Source organism: Miniopterus natalensis, chromosome 2 (genome assembly GCF_054644295.1).
Source record: "Miniopterus natalensis isolate mMinNat1 chromosome 2, mMinNat1.hap1, whole genome shotgun sequence".
Classification (NCBI taxonomy): domain Eukaryota; kingdom Metazoa; phylum Chordata; class Mammalia; order Chiroptera; family Miniopteridae; genus Miniopterus; species Miniopterus natalensis.
Window position 1 is genome coordinate 132102046 of NC_142082.1, and position 13987 is coordinate 132116032.

The 13987-nt window shown below is 39.1% G+C and overlaps 1 long non-coding RNA gene across 1 annotated transcript; it reads right to left on the reverse strand.

Annotated features, from left to right (window-relative positions):
* Positions 1-8101: 8101 nt before the first annotated feature.
* LOC107527117 (uncharacterized) lies at positions 8102-13905 on the reverse strand. The gene is made up of 3 exons (XR_001602237.2): positions 13587-13905; positions 11667-11757; positions 8102-8641 (listed from the first exon to the last, which is right to left on the reverse strand). It is a non-coding gene; the product is annotated as an uncharacterized LOC107527117 (long non-coding RNA).
* Between the last annotated feature and the right edge of the window lie 82 nt (positions 13906-13987).

Here is a 13987-nt window from a genome sequence, read left to right on the forward strand (position 1 = left end):
ATAACGATAATAACGTGTGTCTAGGACTTGGTGAAGAGAAAAAAGCATTCCAAGTAGTATAGAAAGCATGAGAGTGGAAGCACAGAATCCTGAAATTCGGGCTGGGTGTCTGGTTCTATCGAAGGTGAGACCTGGAAAATTGAGATGCGGTCAGAGCATGCAGGACCCTGGCTAAGTGGTCCCGATGGAGAGGTCTGCACATAGGGAAACCCACGGAGGTTTCTGAGGAACACTGTCTGATCAGAGCAGTAGATTACGAAGAGAACTCTGGGAGAAATCTGCAAGATGGGGAGAGCCCAGATTTGGAAGGATCTTATAATAATGATTCAGGTGAAAATATGGTGGTCTACCTAAGCTAACATCCTGATTTGCTCCCTTGTTCTACCTGCTTGTTTTCTGTTTTTATTTTTAAAAAATCTACTTCCACTGGGCCGTGGTATTTCCCTCTTCCTACCCTAAATCTTTTGTAGTCTCAGCCAACTATGTTGTAGACCAGAGGTTGGTAAACTTTTCCCGTAAATGACCAGATAGTATAAATAGTTTAGGCTTTGCAGCCCATATGGTCTCTGTTGCAACTGTTCAACTCTGTTGTAGCAAGAAAGGCAACCATAGACAATACATAATGAATGGGTGTGGCTGTATTCCAATAAAACTTGCTTTATAGACACTGAAATTTAAACTTCAGATAATTTTCATGTATCAATAAGAAACTGATGTTTTGAAAAAGATCAATTAAGTCATGAAGACTATGAAATTACCTCAAAAATGGAAAAGTATTTTATGACTAAATATTATGATGTAAATCAGAATACAGAGAATTAAAGAAGGAACAAGATATAATTAGAAAAGGCAGAAAGGCGTGAGAGAGTGATACAGAAAGAAAATAGGCAGAATCACAGCTGTATTGCAAGAAGAGCATGGTAAAAAGAGAATTTTATATAAAATAAAAACTGGTGAGGGCTTGATTGGAGGAGCATTTACTTCAGGAATAATGGTTTTAAAAGACTTGGAAAGTTGTGATCCAGGACTGCTATCCATACACTGGTCAGAATAAAGATTATAAATTTTATAAAGGACATTTTGTTCACCTCTTTATATCTTTTGTCTTAAGTCCTTAGGCTCTCCCAAGTGAGATATCACAAATGTTCCTCAGGAGGGCTAGACGTTTTAGGAACTAAAGCACACAGGGATGTATCTGCTTTCAAGAGAGAAGTTTCTCAATTCATTTCCAGGCTCAATTCTGGGATAATCTGTGCTCCATCTCCTCGCTCTCTATGCCTTGCAGGTGGCAATGGATAGTTTTTTTAAAAAATGGAAGACAATATTTGGTTTTATCATTAAGTGTCAAGAAGAGGTCATTTGTATAAAGAAATGCTTAATAATATGCAGAAACACAGCCCCAAGGGTCTCCATGAAAACCTCTGCCTCATATGTAAATGGATGAATGGATGGAAATGCCACCTTTTAGTAAGGCAGGGAAGGTGACAGTAATGAATGATCAGAGGAATTAAGAATTTAAGGACACATACATACTTAAGGAAAAAAATACTCAAAAGATCTGAGGAGCACAAGATAAGAATTGTAATCATGCTAACGATGTTACTAAAAGAACCAAACATGTCCATAGACATTTAAAACACAAAAGGAGAGTTTTACTAGAGTGCTTCAATCTCCTGCAGAATTAACTGGAAAGAAAATGTTGACAAAGGTACAATTTCAATCTATTTCTGGAGTTTGAATGATGTCCATATATGAGAACATTTAGATTTTATTAAGAAAAATGATAAAAATTTGCTGGGGCTCATAGTAAGCATAGCATTAGCAAAACTGATTAATTATTGTCTACTGTATGCTAGTCACTGTAAAGATTAATAAGACCCAGGGCCTATCTTCAAGAAATATATATATACATATATATAATAATTATAAAAATATAAGGTGATTGATAATAAATAAACAAGAGGTTCAAATTTTTATGAGAGGAGAAAAGGCTTATATCTTCTTGAGATAATCAGTAAATTTTTCATGAAGAAAGTAGCATTTAAGATAAGAAAACAGTGACAATTTCATAGTCTGGGATATGGGAGAGGAGCATTCCAGGCAGTGGGTATGGCAATAGCGAAGGTACAGAAGTGGGAAAGCAGGAGAGGTGTTTAGAAAACTGAATAGCTATTTTGCCACAGTGTAAACTAAATGATATTTTTGGGGGAAGGGGGAATAAAACTGAAAGATTAGGTAGGAATCAGTTATGAAGAGCTTTTTATTCATTCACTCATTCGACAAACATTCTCTGAGCACCTACGCCTGGCACTGTGCTAAATACAGTGGCAAAAATATAGATATGAGACTTGAGTGTTAATAACCACATCTGTGTATTCGTAGACTTTCACAACTAGAGACCTAAATATTTTTTGATAAAATGAAGTGACATTAATTGTCCACACCCATAATTTCATATTTAATTTGTCAAGTTTATCAACAGTGGTCGTCTGAATCCATGTGAAGAGAGACGTCTTCTGTCTCACAGGGGTTCAAAAGCAATTCTGAGGAAGAAAGAAACATTTGCGACCAATTATACTTTCAAGTTATGCTCTAGCTTCCAGGAACTAGGTCAAATTCCTTAGCAGGTTTGGAAAGATTTAACCTGTTCCTCTCTGGGAATGGTGACTTCTGCAGCTTGTTCTACAAGAGGCCAGTCCTGCTCGGTTCGTCCCAGTGAGGGTGATATCATGATAATCATGTCTTAGTGGCTGATCTACCCGACTGGCAAATTTGGGCTTTATCAACTGGAAGATACTGCTAAAGAATTCCAAGGACAAATTCTTGCAGCTGCTTTCAGCCTTGAACATGATTAGAATATCAATCTATCAGCTGGACGCAGCACACTTTGTGGATCTGTTGAAACTACAGGAACCCAGATTTTAAGTGGCAAATATGGGCACCATGGCTATTAAAATAAAGAAGATGTGTCTATGTTTAAAGGCTTTTTTAAAAAGTGAAATTACAAAACATTACAAATAAAAATGAAAGTAACTGAAATGCAGAGCACTAATATAGAGGACAATTAAAATGAAATGTAAGAATATTAGGGAAAAGGCTGTAATAAAAGATTACCATTAACTCAAGGAGTTATAATAAGGAGGCTTCCCAGGCTGAGTGTTCGCTGTGTAGAAGGCGGGAGTAGGAGCTTAAAATGCGATCTCATCTGAAGCCCGAACCTGTGAGCTGCCTGTCCTCGGGGTTTAACTTAGGCCTGGCAGTAAACCCTCCAGGAACTGCGGCCAGGCTTGTCTCAGCACCCAGGGAACAGCGCCGCAAGGCCTTACACGGAGCTTCGGGGCCTTGGGATGGCCTCGCTGATGAAAACACCTACTTATTCTTGTACCATCGCTCACACACTAGCCTTCTAACAATACAGTGGTACCTCGGTTTTCTATTGTAATCCCGTCCGGAAGACCGTTTGAGCTCTGAAACATTCGAAAACCGAGGGATCCACAGCGGACAGCTAGGCCTCAGGATCTTGCCCTCAGTGGAAGCCACACGGCATGTTCGACTTCCGAGGCATGTTCAAAAACCGAAGCATTTACTTCTGGGTTTACGGCGCTCATAAACTGAAATGCTCATCAATGGAGATGTTCAAAAACTGGGGTACCATTGTATAGTGTTTCAGAGTACCTCAACACTGTCCTTCCACCCCCTCAACCTGAAATCCACGTTGGGCCAGCCCAATCAGGAACACGGCCTAGTTCTGATCCCCTAGACAAATGTAGGAGCCATTTTTTAATATCAAATCTCTGCCAGGTGACTCTATAGCTTGGGAAGGAAGGCACAGCAGAAACACCATTTATTTAATTCAGTTCATGAGTGCCTGATATATTCCTAACACTGTGCTTGATGCTATTAGGGAGAGAAGTGTCCCAGGCTAACAGCCATTGACGTAGGATCAACACAATTAAATAAAGAAAGGTATGAAACAGTACGTGATCAGCTGTGATCTCTCTCCTTTGTATGTACTGCGCTAAGAAGGCACCCTTGTCAACTGCCTTGCTACCATGGTGACAGTTACTAAGATATGCATAGATCCACATATGAACAGGTTACAGAGTTCTGTTTTGTTACTGTTTTTAAATGTGCAGTTTCACCAGTCAGATGAATAATTCTTAATATTGGTCTCCAATTTTTTATGTGGATACTCTAGTCAAGTCCTTGAAGAAAACCAAACCAAGAGCATGAGGACCCATCTATGCTGACAAAGCACAGTTTGGGGTTTTCCCATTGCTAAGGGATTGGCTTTAACCCTTTAGGTGTAGCCTGGAATGACCTCAAGTGTCCCAGACTTCTAAGTTTATCCAATCTTTTTTTCAAAAATGTGTTTTTATTGATTTCAGAGAGAGGAAGGGAGAGGGAGAGAGACATAGAAACGTCAATGATGAGAGAGTCATTGATCGGCTGCCTCCTGCATGCCCCCTACTGGGGATCAAGCCCCCAACTCGGGCATGTGCCCTGACCGGGAATCGAACCGTGACCTCCTGGTTCATAGGTCAACACTTAACCACTGAGCCACGCTGGCCGGGTTATCCAGTCTTTTAATATACAGGGAATGCCCCAAGGTTATCCCAAGGCCAAGAAGGAACTCTTCACCATCTGTTAGTCTAAATTCCTATTTTTGTCTTTCTTGCGGTTCTCTTTGCCCCACCTCATCCTACTTGTGACCACTATCCTCTCATTTATTCCCCAAGCACCATTATATACATGTGGTTGTTTATAACAGACTATTATTGAAAGTCTGGGAATAATAATATAGTGCAGGACAGGAAATAAAAGTATCCAAAGTTCTTTGGCCATTTTCAACATAGGAAATTTCTCACTGTTACCGTCTCCTCAGGCCCTGTCTGCTGTCATTTTGCTCAGACTTCCTCTACTCCATCTTTTTTCTGAGTTCTTCAGGTCCAACTCTCTATAATGTTATTATTCCAAACAATGAAACTCTTGTTGTCAAACCCTCCCCCATAGGGACTAAGTCATAATCTAAAAAGGTCCATCTTTTTTTTTTTCTCTTCAAACAAAAGTTTCATTTACTCCAAAGGTAAATTTTACCATTCCCCCAGGATATAAACTAGCAGCTAAAAACAGCTATTTTTAAAAGTTATTCTCTTTCCCTGTTTCCATGCTTTTTGACTTAATTCCCTACTTGATCTGTATTTAAGGTAGCTTTTTTCTTGAAACTCAACTACAGATACAAAGTCAAAGTTTCAGAAATGTTTTGCATTGTGCATAAGTCATTCATATGTTTGGGGAGAATTCTAGTTCCTTTTTTAAACTTCATTTTCTAAAAAGCGATTCCTCAAAGATTCAGAAAAGCTACGAAATGATTTGTGGTTTCAGATTACCTTATAAGAGATGGGGAACAGAATAAAAACTGGAACCCTACAGAAAACCCCCTACTATGTCTGGCATTATCCATAAGCCAAGACTCTTTTACATGCACGCAGCATAATTTTCATAAAAGAAACCTTTCTGCATTCAGTCACACGAGTAGATGCTCAAATAGTGACCGCAGCTCTGCTTTAAGGATAAGAATCTTCTCTCTGACTACAGGAAAGTTTCCAAAGGTGCTAATTGCTGATTTCTCTGAGGTAGCCCTAAATTACAGTTGAATGTCATCTGCAAAGGAAGGTAACATGACAATAAGCACAGCTTCTTGTGAAGACAGGTATTTCCCCTTGGGCACATCTCAATCTATATCTATATATGCCTATCACGAGCCTGGTACATACTATGCAGAGCACCAGTCTAGGTACCATGGAGAATGTGAGAAAAACAATATAAGACAAAATCAAGATCTTATAAGAACTTGGAATTTAAAGGGTAAGAAAGCTCTTGGTATATGGAAGAAATAATTATAGAATAAAATACAAAGTAGAATTCATTCGCAGAGTTCTAAAATTTTAGAGCTAGAATTATTTTTAAGACAATTCACTGATATGCAGAGAAAACTGGAACTCAGAAGGGTTAATAGTTACCTGAGGTTACACAGAGAATTACGAGCCGAGACAGGAAGAGACCACAGGTATCAAGAGCTTTGTCTACCTTACCATCTGTAATAACTATCAAGCATCAAGTCTATGCAAGGAAGTATATAGCTAAAGATACACATGTGAAATGCCTAGCACAATGTCTGGAACTATCAGTTGTCACCATTATCACAATCATCATCATCACAGTGGTTAAGAATATAAATTCTGGTATTAGCCAGACCTTGAGGTGAGTCCCAGTCCTGTCATATACTGTGTAACAGGAGATAAGTTACCTACCTTCTCTAAGCTCCAGTTTCTTAATGTATAACATGGGAATAAAAATAGTGTCTACCTAATAGGATACTTGTGATGCTTTTATATACACTCATTTGAGTACGTGTGTGTGTGTGTGTGTGTGTGTGTATACATATATATAAAAATGTTCACATACTAGCCACTCCATAGTATTAAATAACCTGTATAGGTATAAGAGTCAAATATGGACACACATGTACAGTATTGGTGGGACTTTTCTTTGCAATGTCAAAAAGAAAGCCAGAAAGTTAATATTTACTGAGCTTTCACTATATACAGATATCAGCATACAAGAGTATGGAGCAGAGAAAATAAGAGAACTTCTACTTAGAATGTTATAATATAGGAATTATTTATTATTGTCAACAAATATACACTGATTACCTGCACAATGATAAATAAGACTGAGTTTCTGCTTTCAAGGAGCTTGTAGTCTAGTGGAGGAAGAATCCAAGCTATTACCATATGGAGGGATATACACACTGCAGAGCCAGAGCCAAGAGCTATGGAAGCTCACAAAAGGGAAATCCATCCAGGAAGGTTGGATGGAGGTAGAGAAGGGAGTGGCAGAGAAGCCTTCTCACATCAAAGAATAAGGAATTGGCCAGTGAGAAGGGGTGGAAAGAGCCTAAAGCTACAAACCAGCAATGGCGGGTGCTCTGAACCGGCTCTCAGCACCCATTCCAAACCGGTAGTGTGCTTTCTCATACTGCAGGGGCTAAACAAAGAAAAGCCATATTCCTCCACCTCCCTGCGGTTAGGGTTCTACTTATGCCAATTAGAAGCACTCGGAAGGTGGATCCCAGGCTGGAGTCATCTGCTTTGCAAACTCAGAGTGGACACCCTGGGCTTTTCGGCAGCATTATTTCAGCGTCCAGGTAGTCGCAGGTGCAGCAGTGGCTTCCTGTTTCTTGGGTCACAGCTACCATGGGATCTCTTTGAACTTAACAGTACCAGTGGAGTCCTCTGACTCGGACCTTTCTGATTATTGCAGGGGTAGCAGCTGCCCCGTAGACCAGTTCAGCAGCCTCGTCCTGGGAATCATTCCTGGAGGCCCTGCTAAGTGACCCTTCCTTTAAACTTTCCAGTGATTTTTGTGAGCTCCTGATTCCCTGTATTAAATCCCCTTTTCCTTAAAATGGTGTGAGTGGTTCCTATATCTTGTACCTAATACACCAACACAATACAAAACGCAAAATGTGCCATGAATAATACAGTTTGCAGGGATCAGTAAACTTTTTCTTTAATGGGCCAAGATAGTAGATACAGTATTTTAAGTTTTGTGGGCCACTTATGATCTTGATCTCCTTTTCCTCCTGTTCATTGTTAAGTATACTTACATTGCTGTGCAACCATTTGCAGAACACTTTCATTTTGCAAAACTGAAAGTCTGTACTCCTTAAATAACAATTCCCCATCTTCCTCTCCCTACCTCCTGGTCCCTGGCAACCACCACTCTACTTTCTGTCTATAAATCTGACTACCCTAGATACCTCATGTAAGTGGAATTATACAGTATTTGTCTTTTTGTAACTGGCTTCTTTCACTTAGCATAATGTCCTCAAAATCCATGTTGTGGCATGTGATAGCATTTCCTTCCTTCCTTCTTCCCTTTGTAAGGCTGAATAATATTCCATTGTATGTATATACACCATTTTCTTTATCCACTCAACTTCTTATGGACATTTGGGTTGCTTCCACCTCTTGGCTATCGCAAATAATGCTGTTCTGAAAGTGGATGTGTAAATATCTCTTCAAGATCTTGCTTTCAGTTTTTTTGGATACATACCCAGAAGTGGGATTGCTGGATCATATGCTAATTCTATTTTTAATTTTTTGAGAAACCACAACACTGTTTTCCATAGGGGCTATACCATTTGACATCCCTACCAACAGTGCTCAAGGTTTCCAATTTCTCCACATCCTTGCCAACATTTGTTATTTTCTGGTATTTTGATTATAGCTATTCTAAATGAGTGTGGGGCGATATCTCATTGTGGTTTTGGTTTGCCTTTCCCTAGTGATTAGTGATGTTGAGCATCTTTTCATATATGGTTGTCGGCCATTTGAATACCATTTTCTTTGCCCATTTTAAAATCAGATTATATGTTTTTATTGTTGTTGAATTAGGAGTTCTTTACATATTCTGGATATTAACCCCTTATCAGATAGAGGATTTCCTTAGGTTGCTTTTTCACTCTGTTGCTGATGCCAGTTCAGTTTTACTCTGTGCTCACAAATGGAAGTCTAGTCTGGAGCAACTTGCAGGCAGTCTGGCGGATCTGGAGCAATCTTCCATCCTAAAGACACTAGTGGAAATGAGCGAGAGCATCTTTATTTTGGACACTTCAGGTCTTATATACTTTGATTCCCTATTATACTGAAAAGCATCTGCATGCCTTTACTTTGAACTAGGACCAGCCTCAAGACTGGGGAGTAAGTCGGAGTCATGGAGGTAGATTCACCAGATTCATGTTTTGCATTGTCAAGTGCCTGCCAATCAAATACAATTTCAATATCTATTTTTCAATTTAACCTGCTCCTTTTTACTTCAAATGGTAGTTCAGTGTAGCTTCTTAGATTCTCCATATTTATTTTGAGGTGATAAAATAGCCGAACCCTTAATGATTTCCAGTCTAACATATTGAGAGTTAATTCATGACAGTCTAAAATGTAACCCAATTCACACAAACCTGGCTCTAAAAAAACAACAACAAAACTCTTGTTGATTTCTGTATTAGTGGATACTGAATAGCATGGCACGGTGCATTTGACAAAATATCCTACTTGAAGAGATAAGATTCTGATTTATAAAATATCTATTTCCACTTTTAAAAAAAAAAAAAAGATTTTTTATTGATTTTTAGAGAGAGAAAGGGATAGGGGGAGAGAAACATCAATGTGAGAGTGATACATCAATTGGCCGCCTCCTGCATGCCCCACACTGGGGATCGAGCCTGCAACCCGGGCACCAGGAATCAAACTGGCAACCTTTCAGTGCATGGGACGACATCTACCTGAGCACACTGGCCAGGGCAATCTATTTCCTCTTTTAACTACTTGTCTTTTAGAAGAAATTAGGAAACCTTATGTGCACTATTTTTCTGGTCCCCACAAACAAAAGATAATGTATGACAGAGCTGCATATGGCCAAGAAGAAGAAATGCTGGAAATGCAGGATCCTAATTCTCTTCCTCCCTGACTTTAATGTTAAGTTGCTGCTATGTAAGTATTTGTGTACAATGATACTCATCACTGTATTACTTCTAATCATGAATGTCAGGAACAGTGATATTTATAAATGAATTTAGCTGTAAAAAACAGAAAACCCAAACACAAGTAGGTTAAAACAAGTTATTTTTCTCATCATAACAAGAAATTCAGATATTGGCAGTTGCTGGCATTGATTTAAATATTCAACAATCTCCAGGCCAAAGCCTTTAATTTTCTTAACTTTTCCCTCATGGATGAAAGACGGCTAATACAGCTCTAGACATCTCATTCCTTACAAAGCAGAAAAAATGGGTAAGAGATGATACTAGTTTTGGCTGTCCCATTTAATTTGGACAGCAAAATTTCCTGGAACTTTCCTTCAACCTCAGAGATCGTCAGCTTACTTCCCAATGGCTGGAATTTATACCACCCTGAGTTGTGAGGGTAGGAAAGTGAAATAAATGGGAAGATTTGGGTTTTCCCATCCTTGAGGCAGGCAAGTGAGAGGGAAGTTGGGAACCGGTTTTGATCTACCGAGTTTTAGGGTCTGCCACAGAGAAATCCAGGAAACAGACAAATATCTAAGAATAGAAGATAGACTGAGCATGATGTACCATATGATTCCCAGGTGGCTGCAAAATTGTTGTATAGAAAAACACTTAGTAGCATGCAAAATTATTCACAAATTTTTGTCAACTAAAAAATTAACGTATAAAACATCGAATCTATTAGGGTGCAATCAGTGTAGATAGATTTAAAAATTTAAACAGATATATGCAAAACATAACAGCTGGAACTTATATTCTGAAAATGTCAACTTAGGTTGAGTTTCCAGAAAAGAGACTCTGAGGCAGAGATTTGCATGCAGGTGCTTTACTGGAGAGTGCTCTCAGGAATAGTACCTGTACGAGGCAGGATTGTGCAGATGGAGAAGGTAAACTGCAGGGCAGTTGCCACAGAGACTTTGACCAGTCCCATGGGAAATTCTAAAGCTGGATGCCCCAGACTGTCCCAATTGAGGGAGTGTGTCTTTGTACTGCCACAATTGACCAGTCATTGGATTTGAGCCGCCCCCAGGGAGGGAATATAACCTAGGGTGAGGTATTTACTTTTACAGAAGGCAATTTTGGAGAGAAATTCAACTGTGAGCCGTCAGCAGCCAACATTCCTGGCAGCTGTATCTTGGGATCTGGGCAGCACACCACAGCATTCACCAGAAATGTCAACAGTGATTATCTCTGGTTTGGGGATTAAGGTTGATTCTCTCTCTCTTAAATACTTTCCAAATTTTCCATAATGAACATAGCATTGTCCTAAGGATTCAGTGAGTTAATTCATGTAAAGCACTGAGCACAAATTCTGGAATTTATTAAGTATTCAATAAATTTAGTTATAGTTATTTTTTACTTAGAAACAGGCATGTACATATAAAACATTTAAAAGAGAAAAACATAAATGTAGAGATTGTCAAGAAAGTATGAAATAGAATTAAAATAATAACAGATCTTTCTGTTCATTTTTGACTTATTTTATCTGTGAAATTATTTCTTATGACATTGCTTTTTTTCCAGCATTGCCCAATAGAATTTTCTATGATGATGGAAATTTTGGTATCTGTGCCATCCAATACAGTAGCCACTAGCCTTGGGTGGCTACTAAGATTTGAAATGTGGCTAGTGCAAATAAAGAAGCAAATTTTAAATTTTATTTGATTTAAATGCATTTAAGTGTAAATAGCCACATACTGCTAGCGGCTATCATAAGGGACAATGCAACTCTATACTAGGCAACGGTTAGAGACTAGATCTAACATAATCCTTGTCTCTTAAAGTTTGGATTAGTTCCTCAACTCACGTGGTATAATCCCCTAATCATGATTTCAAAATCACATTATATTTAGATGTGTAGCAAAACAAAATGGAGTTACTTAAATGTAAAAAAAAGTTGTGTTTTTTTTTAAATCAGACATTTCTACATATAACAGGGAAAGTATTTAGTTGAAAGTTAGGTGCTAAAGGGCTATATAATATATTCCTAATTGTATGGTATTTTTTTAGTAAATAATCTGAAAAGAAAATGAAAGAAGTTGTTCCACAGCAAATGTCTGGTAAGCCAACTCACCAGACAAGTGAGAGAGCCATCTTGTAAGTGGATTCTCCAGCTCCAAACCAGTCTTCAGATGATCACAGCCGTAGCCAACATTTGACTCTAACTGTATGAGAGAATGAAACAGAAAAGCCCAATTGAGCAGCTCTTGAATTCCTGACTCACAGAAATTGTGAGAGATAATGCATGATTTTTACTGTTTAAAGTCACTAAGTTTTGGGGTTATTTGATACGCAGCAATAAATAGCTAACATATCATCAATCGCAAACATTTATTGCTACAAAATATCCTGCTTATGAGCTGAGCCATATGATCATTGAAGGTAACTTCTTGCTTTATAACTTTAACGTTTTAACATCTCTCATGCCATTAACTGTATATCTTTTCCTATAAAATTCTTATGAGTCAAGAAGAATCAGCCAATCAACTATTTAGCAAACATCCATTAAGTTCAAACTATTATTCTAGGTGCTCTACTGATTAAAATGATAACGATAACAATAATAGTAACAATGATAGATATTATTAATATTTATTAAGCATCTTAGGCACAGTTCTAGACACTGTACATGTACTCTCATTTACTCTTAATGTATACTGTATTGTCAAATGTTTTCCAGAAAGTTCAGACCAAGTTACCCATCTGCAATAGATAAGAACAGACTCACTGCATGTTTACCAGCACTAGAAGAAGTTTTAAAAAATCTGATAGGTGAAAAATAGAATAATTTAATCTGCATTTCTATGATCACTAGATCTTGATATGTTAAACATATTAAACCTTTGTCTGATATATTACAAATATTTTTCCCCAGGTTGGTATAGCATTTTCTTTCAATTTTTATATAGTCAAGTCAATCTCTTCCTTTGCAATTTCTTTCAATTTTTATAGGTAAAAGATTCTTCTCTATCCCTAGGTCAATTAAATTTTCAATTTTATTTTTATAATTTGTTTTTTTACACATGTATTTTTTTGTTGCAGAAAACAGGGTAAAGGTTTTTTCCCCATAATCATGTCTCCTGCACTATTGAGTCAATTTTCCTTTCCCCACTGACTTAGAATGACACCTTTACTATCTAAAGAATTTTTATATTACTTGGGCATGTTTATGAACTTTATAACCCTCTTTCATTGCCTATTGGTTTTGGTGCTAGTAGTGCACTATGTATATATACTTATTACTGGCTCCTACTCATTCATCAAGAACCAGCACATTCTCTTCCAGGAAGCCTCCATTTCCCCCCAAAATGATTGCTGCCTTCTGTTTCACCTTTACAACGTAAAATTCTGCCTTGTATCACAGTTAACAGGGTTGATATTATCCAATTATACTCTTGAGAGCAGGGATCAAATGTACTATATATTCATTAAAATTAAGCTATGGGATTTGTATTACAAGGTAGTAACGGCAAAATAGCCCTAGTTTACCCCCCCCCCCAAAAAAACTGTGCTATCCATTATGAAAAGATAATAAAGGTGAGTAAACCCTATATTCTGCCTTAGGGAGTTCACGAAGTAGCGAAGAGAGACATGTAAAAATATAGGCGATTAAATACAGTGTAAGTAGGCAGCATAAGAAAAGCATGTACAAGGAAGGAGGAAGGGAAAAACGAACTCAGCGAGCAGGGGCCAGACCTGTGAGCTGGGTGTAGGGTGTGCTAAACGTCAAAGGACTGCGATGAACCTGAACGGCAAAGTACATCAATTCAGATCTTTTAACAGAAGCTCCATTAACTTATCCTTCACCCCGAGGCTCTTGTCAGGAAGCCTAATGTAGGGAGGGTCGTGTGGGCAAAAGCTGAAGAGCAGCTCGGCTTGGAAGCTGTTTCGTCAGCACGAACCTAAGATGACTAGAACGGGTTTCGGGTGCGAATTAACCCACAGTTTGCGCCTGGGTGAAAATGAGACGTGCAGGTAGGATTTAAAGCCTTACCTACGTCAGGCTTCCAACCTGTGAACCACTTAGAGGAGTTGGTTTAGAAGCTACGGGGTCTGCCTCCTTGCGGGAGAGTCAGCGCAGTTCCAGGCGCGAGTCTAACAACCTCGCCGCGGCCCCCAGGCCCACTGGGAGCCCAGGCCGCAGGTTAGGGCAGGAACTGCTGACGTCACGTAAACGTGACGTCATTAGCACTGACGCAGTGCCGCAGGAGGGGCCTCTCAGCTCACCCCAGAACGCGGGCAGCTCTCGGGAGCAGCGAGTTGGCCGCCTCGCGGTCTGCCCTGAGGGTCCGAATACTCAGAGGCGAAGGAACTGAAGCGCGGAGGCTGCTCCGGAGCTGAGGAGCCGCGACCTTCTTCCTCGGCCCCGCCCCGCGTCCTCTACGGCCCCCGCGC